The sequence below is a fragment of the Aquarana catesbeiana genome, linkage group LG05 (assembly GCF_042186555.1).
Source record: "Aquarana catesbeiana isolate 2022-GZ linkage group LG05, ASM4218655v1, whole genome shotgun sequence".
NCBI lineage: Eukaryota > Metazoa > Chordata > Amphibia > Anura > Ranidae > Aquarana > Aquarana catesbeiana.
The window spans coordinates 89,524,184-89,530,641 of NC_133328.1; positions in this window are offsets into that span (position 1 = coordinate 89,524,184).

Consider the following 6,458-nt stretch of genomic DNA (forward strand, 5'->3'; position numbering starts at 1 on the left):
CACTATTTGGACTGAGTTTAGGTGGGGGTGGGTGGGGGGGTTGGGAAATCTAGCTAATTGCTAATTATAAGCACACTAAATACACTCAAACAAAATACATTCAAAATGAGTAGACTAGGTGGATATGTTCCCATCACTTCATGCTGGGAAGGTTATTGAAGGAAAATATACATGCATGACAAAAAATAACAGGAAAAAAATCCAGCATGTGTGAGGATAAAAAAGGGGACATTCACACTATATTGCAATGATGGTAAGTAGTGTTTGAAGCAAGAAATACATTATATTATCAAAGATTACATAAAAGAACATGTGACGCTAATAAAAGAAAAATATCTTACCTTAATATAGTCCTTCTGCAGGACCTGTATGATGGCAGAACAGGTCTCTGGGATAATGATCCCCAGAGCCTGGGGGGAGATGCCTGTCGAGAACTTAAGGTCCTGCAGGCTTCTCCCTGTGGCCAAATACCGCAAGGTAGCGACCAGCCTCTGCTCCGGAGTGATGGCTTGCCTCATGCAGGTATCCTGCCTGCTGATATAGGGGGTCAGCAAAGCCAACAAACGGTCAAAAACGGGGTCCGTCATCCGGAGAAAGTTCCTGAAATCCTCAGGATTATTCTCACGGATCTCACGGAGCAAAGGCATGTGACAGAACTGGTCACGCTGAAGCAACCAATTCTTGGTCCATGAACTCCTCCTCGCCCTGTTCATGGACTGGTCTTGGGCTGAAGAATAAACTACAGCACCAAGCACATACAATGCACGAGCTCTACGACGAGTACGTACAGGTAACATGGCTTCAAAACGGTCGGCTGGTCAGAACGCACTAAACAGAACGCACTGAAGAACAGCAAGGCCTGTGAAGAACGACCTAAAAATCAGGAACGAGCGGCCAATAAAACAAAGATTTCTCAATGCCAACTGACCAAACGCACTGAAAAGCAGATACAAACCTCACAAGCACAGACTGAACAACAGTTAAAACGAACTGAAAAATACGAGTCTCACAAGCGCGAATCGTCTCTCACCAAACTTCTACTAACACGAGATAAACACGAGATTAGCAGAAGGAGCCCAAAGGGTGTCGTACGGGCTATTGAACTTCCGTTTTATAGTCTCGTCGGACTTGGTGTACGTCACCGCGTACTAGGCTGTCATACTTTTGTGTGGTCGTGTGTAGGCAAGTCCGTTCGTAAGAAAGTCTGCCGCAAGTCCGCCGAAGGTACGTCGGAAGTATGTCGGACAGGCTGTCGGACTTTTGTAGACGAAAAGTCCGACCGTGTGTACGCGGCATAACACTACATATCACCCTGAACACACCATCCCCACCATGAAACATTTTGGTGGGAGCATCATATTGTGGGGATGCTTTTCGAGGGCAGAGGTTCACCTTCCAGAAGGACAATGACCTTAAACATGCAGCCAGAGCTACAATGGAATGGTTTAGATTAAAACATATTCATGTGTTAGAATGGCCTAGACAAAGTTCAGACTTAGGCTGGATTCACACCAATGCATTTTTAGTGCATTTTGCAGATTTGCACTACAGAACGTGTACCATACGAAAACATGTTAAATGGGCTGTAGTGCAAATCTGCACAATGCAAAAAGCACTAAAAATGCATAGGTGTGAATCAAGCCTTAAATCCAATTGGGAATCTGTGGCAAGACTTTTGCTGCAAGAAAATTGCTGCTGACAGACGGTATCCATCCAATCTAACAGGGCTTGAGCTATTTTGCAAGAAGGATGGGAAAAAAATGTCACTCTCTAGATTTGTAAAGCTGGTAGAGACATTCCCACGTAGACTTGCACTGTAATTGCAGCGAAAGGTGGTTCTACAAAGTATTGATTCAGGGCAGCTGAATACAAATGCACACCTCACATTTATTTGTAAAATAAATTTAAAACCATTTATCATTTTCCTTCCACTGCACAATTATGTGCCACTTTGTGTTGGTCTATCACATAAAGTCCCAATAAAATACATTTACGTTTTTGGTTGTAACATGACAAAATGTGGAAAATTTCAAGGTGTATGAATACCTTTTCAAGGCACTCTACCAGTGCCCATCAGTACTGCTATTCAGTGCCCACCAGTGATGCCAATCAGTGCCCATCAGTGCCTCATCATCAGTGTCACCTATCAGTGCTGTCTATCAGTGCCACCTACGAGTGCATATCAGTGCAGCCTATCAGTGCCCATCAGTGCCACCTCTCAGTGACCTTCAGTGCTGCCTATCAGTGCCCTTCAGTGCCACCTATCAGTGCCCATCAGTACCACCTATCAATGCAACCTCATCAGTGCCTCCTGATCAGTGCCCACCAATGTCTGATCAGACCCCAAGGCACCCTCCCCATGTTGAGGGCATGTGGCCTGGTATGGTTAAGGAGGGGGGCGCTCTCTTGTCCCCCCTATCTTTTCCCGTGGTCAGATTGCGTGCTTGGATAAGGGTCTGGTATGGATTTTGGGGGGGACCCCTACGCCATTTTTTAAAAAATTTTGGCGCAGGGTTTCCCTTAAAATCCATACCAGACCTGAAGGATCTGGTATGGATTTTGGGGGGGACCCCTACGCAATTTTGTTAAAAGATTTGGCGCAGGGTTCCCCTTAATTTCCATATCAGACTTGAAGGTCCTGGTATGGATTTTGGGGGGACCCCCACACAATTTATTTTTAAATTTTGGTTCGGGGTTCCCCTTAATATTTATACCAGACCCAAAGGGCCTGGTAATGGACTGGGGGGGGGGAAACCCATTGCCTTTTTTTTCAATGAATTTTATCTATATTGCCGAGACCCGACAATTCATTACAGCTGCGATCAGTTTTAAATGACAATTTTTCCTTTAGAAATGTCATTTTGCTGTGGTACTGTTCTAAACACGGGAAAAATGCACCACTTTACAGGCATACTATAGACACCCCCCAGGCACAATATTTAAAGGAATATTTCATTTTTATTGTTTCACTTTAACCTCCCTGACGGTTTTCCCGAGTGTGGCTCGGGGTTAAATTTCAGCACTATTAGCGGTAACCCCGAGCCACACTCGGGATTACATTGCAGGATCCTGGTGCGGCATTATTTACCTTGTCCCCAGGATCCTGCGATGGCCCCCACTGTGTCTGTGGGCTCTGTCTCCTCCTAAGCCTCTCTGTGCCAGGCTCCGTTCCCTGCGAGCGTCGCGACGCACGGGGTGGAGCCTGGCGGCAAATTTAAAAAACTGTAAAAATCATAACACATATAGTACTGTAATCTTACAGATTACAGTACTGTATGAAATCATTTCACATCCCTTTTGTCCCCAGTGCTTTGTCCAGTGCCCTGCATGCAGTTTTATATTATATATACTGTTCTTTCTGCCTGGAAACTTGAGATTGTCCATAGCAACCAAAAAGTGTCCCTTTATGTCAAAAGTGGCTTTAGACCAGCTAGAAAACAGCGATAGTAAATTAGAACACTTGCAGAATTGAGCGATAGTGAATCGTGGGGAAATTTATTTTATTATTATTATATTATTATTTTTTTAAATTATTTATATTTATTTATTATATTATAATTTATGTTTTTGTGTTTCAAACTTCATCATACCCGGGATATTTACTAGACTCTTGGTGGACAGATTTAAGTGTGTTATTGTTAAGAATTACAGGCCTACAATGTAAAACGCCAAATTTCCATGCAAAATAATGGTACTGCTTTCAGCACCTAAAATCCGAAATAATCATACCGCCAGGGAGGTTAAGCATTAAAGAAAATACTGCTCCCGAAAAATTTTTTTTGCATTGATACATGTCCCCTGAGGCAGGACCCAGGTCCCAAAACACTTTTTATGACAATAACTTGCATATAAGCATTTAAAATGAGCACTTTCGATTTTTCATGTTCGTGTCCCATAGACTTTAAAGATGTTCGTGTGTTCTTTCCGAATTTTTTGACTGTTCTGCTGCGAACCGAACCGGGGGGGGGGGGGGGGGATGGTGTTTGGCTCATCCTTACTCATCAGTGCCCATCAGTGCTATTTATCAGTTGCCATCAGTACCACCTCATCAGTGCCTATTAGTGCCGCCTATCAGTGCCCATCAGTGCAGCCTCATCAGCGCACATTAATGAAGGAGAACAAATTATCTTTTTACTAAATTTTATAACAAACTATGACTTTTTACATTTTTTTCCCCAAATTTTCGATCTTTTTTGTTTGTTTAGCAAAAAATTAAAAACCCAGCGGTAATTAAATACCACCAAAAGAAAGCTCTATTTGTGTGAAAAAATTGATAAAAAAATGTCATATGGGTACAGTGTTTCATGACCGCGCAATTGTCATTCAAAGTGTGACAGCTCTGAAAGTTGAAAATTGGCCTGGGCAGGAAGGGGGTAAAAGTGTAGTAGGCAAGTGGTTAAAGGACGAGCCCACAAGCTTTATTCAATGGTTGGCAAATAAACAATTGCAGTCTTATATAAAGGTAATAAAAAATGCCTGGTCACTTCATGACCATTAGTCACCTGATCGTAGATGCACAAGCTGATGATCAACTTTTGTCTCAGCACTTTTGCTATTATTTCATAATTGTTCATGTTGTTCCAGCACACACTACATCTGATTTTACAAGGTCAGTGAAAAATGTAGCTTGAAGCCAGAAGCATATGTATTGTGCAACAAATCACGGTTTAGGTTTCTCTGCTGAAAAAATGTGAAAGGCAAATTAAAGTGAAATTTCACATTTGTTGGAAAAAAAAACTTTTGCAGGTTTCTAGTGTATTACAAGGTTTTTGCAGGAAAAATGTAGATTATTCTTTCTTTAATGTGCTTCCCTTTTGTAAATGATGAAAAATACAGTTGCAGTAATTTTCCCAGTCTACCTGCGATTATATGATCAACCCCAGTATTGCCATAAATGAAACAACGCATTCCTGGTATGTCTGCAGACATATTGCCAGTAAAGATTATAGGCAGTAAACATAAGGATGGTGCATTTTACCTCAAGCTCTGTCCAACCACTGGGTAATGCAGTTAACCAGCCAGCTGGATGGTGAATACGATTTTAGGGGGGAATGCCGTTCACATGATACTGTTGTATTTGTTGAAAGGAAGAAAAATCACGTTTCTGAAGAGTTCAATCAGGGTAGTCCAACTTGCGGTTCAAGATGGCTATGAATGCGGCCCAACACAAAATCGTAAATTTACTTACAGATGTTGATCTTTTTTGGAATTTTTTTGTAAAAATGGGGTTACACTTAGCAAACGCCGAAGAAAAATCTGACAGTGGGGTTGATTTACTAAATGCAAGTGCACTGCAACTGCACTTGAAAGTGCATTTGGAAGTGCAGTCGCTGTAGATCTAAAGGGAAGATCTGAAATGAGGGGAAGCTCTGCTGATTTTATCATCCAATCATGTGCAAGCTAAAATGCTGTTTTTTATTTTCCTTGCATGTCCCCCTCAGATCTACAGCGACTGCACTTCCAAGTGCACTTTCAAGTGCACTGGCAGTGCACTTGTAGTGCAAAGTGGATTTGCCTTTCGTAATTAACCCCCAGTGTCTCTTTACTGGACTTTTTATCTTCCCAAAGAAAAAATCCCACTCTTCACAATCATGCCTTAGTCATGTCATCAGTTTTTAGCAGCACCTATATTTGTGCAACTATTTTTAAGGATGAAGCACTAGAGGCGTAACTAGAACCTTCAGGGCCCCGGTACAAGAAACCATGAAGGGCCCCCCTGACCTCTGGCCAGGGCCCTTCCTACTGATTTTCCTCCTGCAGCCACTGAATGCCTATGGGAGGGAGAGGAGGAGAAGCAAGCTTTTAGCAGCTGCAAGAGAAAAATGGGGGGGTTTTGTTCCTCTATATGCTCCCCCCATATGCAGGTGTACATGGGCAACATGTGCGCCATTGCAATTGTGACCCCTGTAGTTACGCCCCTGGGATGAGTTGCAGCGATGGTGGTGGGGGATGGGATCAGTGGCAGCAGTGGTGGTTGGGTGGGCATAGGATCAGTGGCAGCGGTGATGGTGGTGGGGGGATGGGATGAGTGGCAGCGGTGAGGGGGGATGGGAACAGTGGCAAGGGTGGTGGTTGGGGGGTGGGATCAGTGGTAGGGGGGTTGAATGGGATGAGTGGCAGAGATAGTGGGGGGATAGGATGAGTGGAAGCAGTGGGGGGCATTGGATGAAATGAGTGGCAGCGGTGGTGGGAGGATGGGATCTGTGGTGAGGGTGGTGGTAGGGGGAATGAGAAGGGATGAGTGGTAGTTGAAGGGGGATTGGATGGGATGAGTGGCAGTGGTGGGGAGGGAATGGAATCAGTGGCAAGGATGGTGGTTGCGGGATGGGATCAGTTGCAGCAGTGGTCATGGTGGTGTGGATGGATCAGTGACAGTAGTGGTCATGTTGGTGTGGGGGAGGTGGATCAGTGGCAGCAATGGTCATGGTGGTGTGGGAGGTATCAGTGGTGGTCATGTG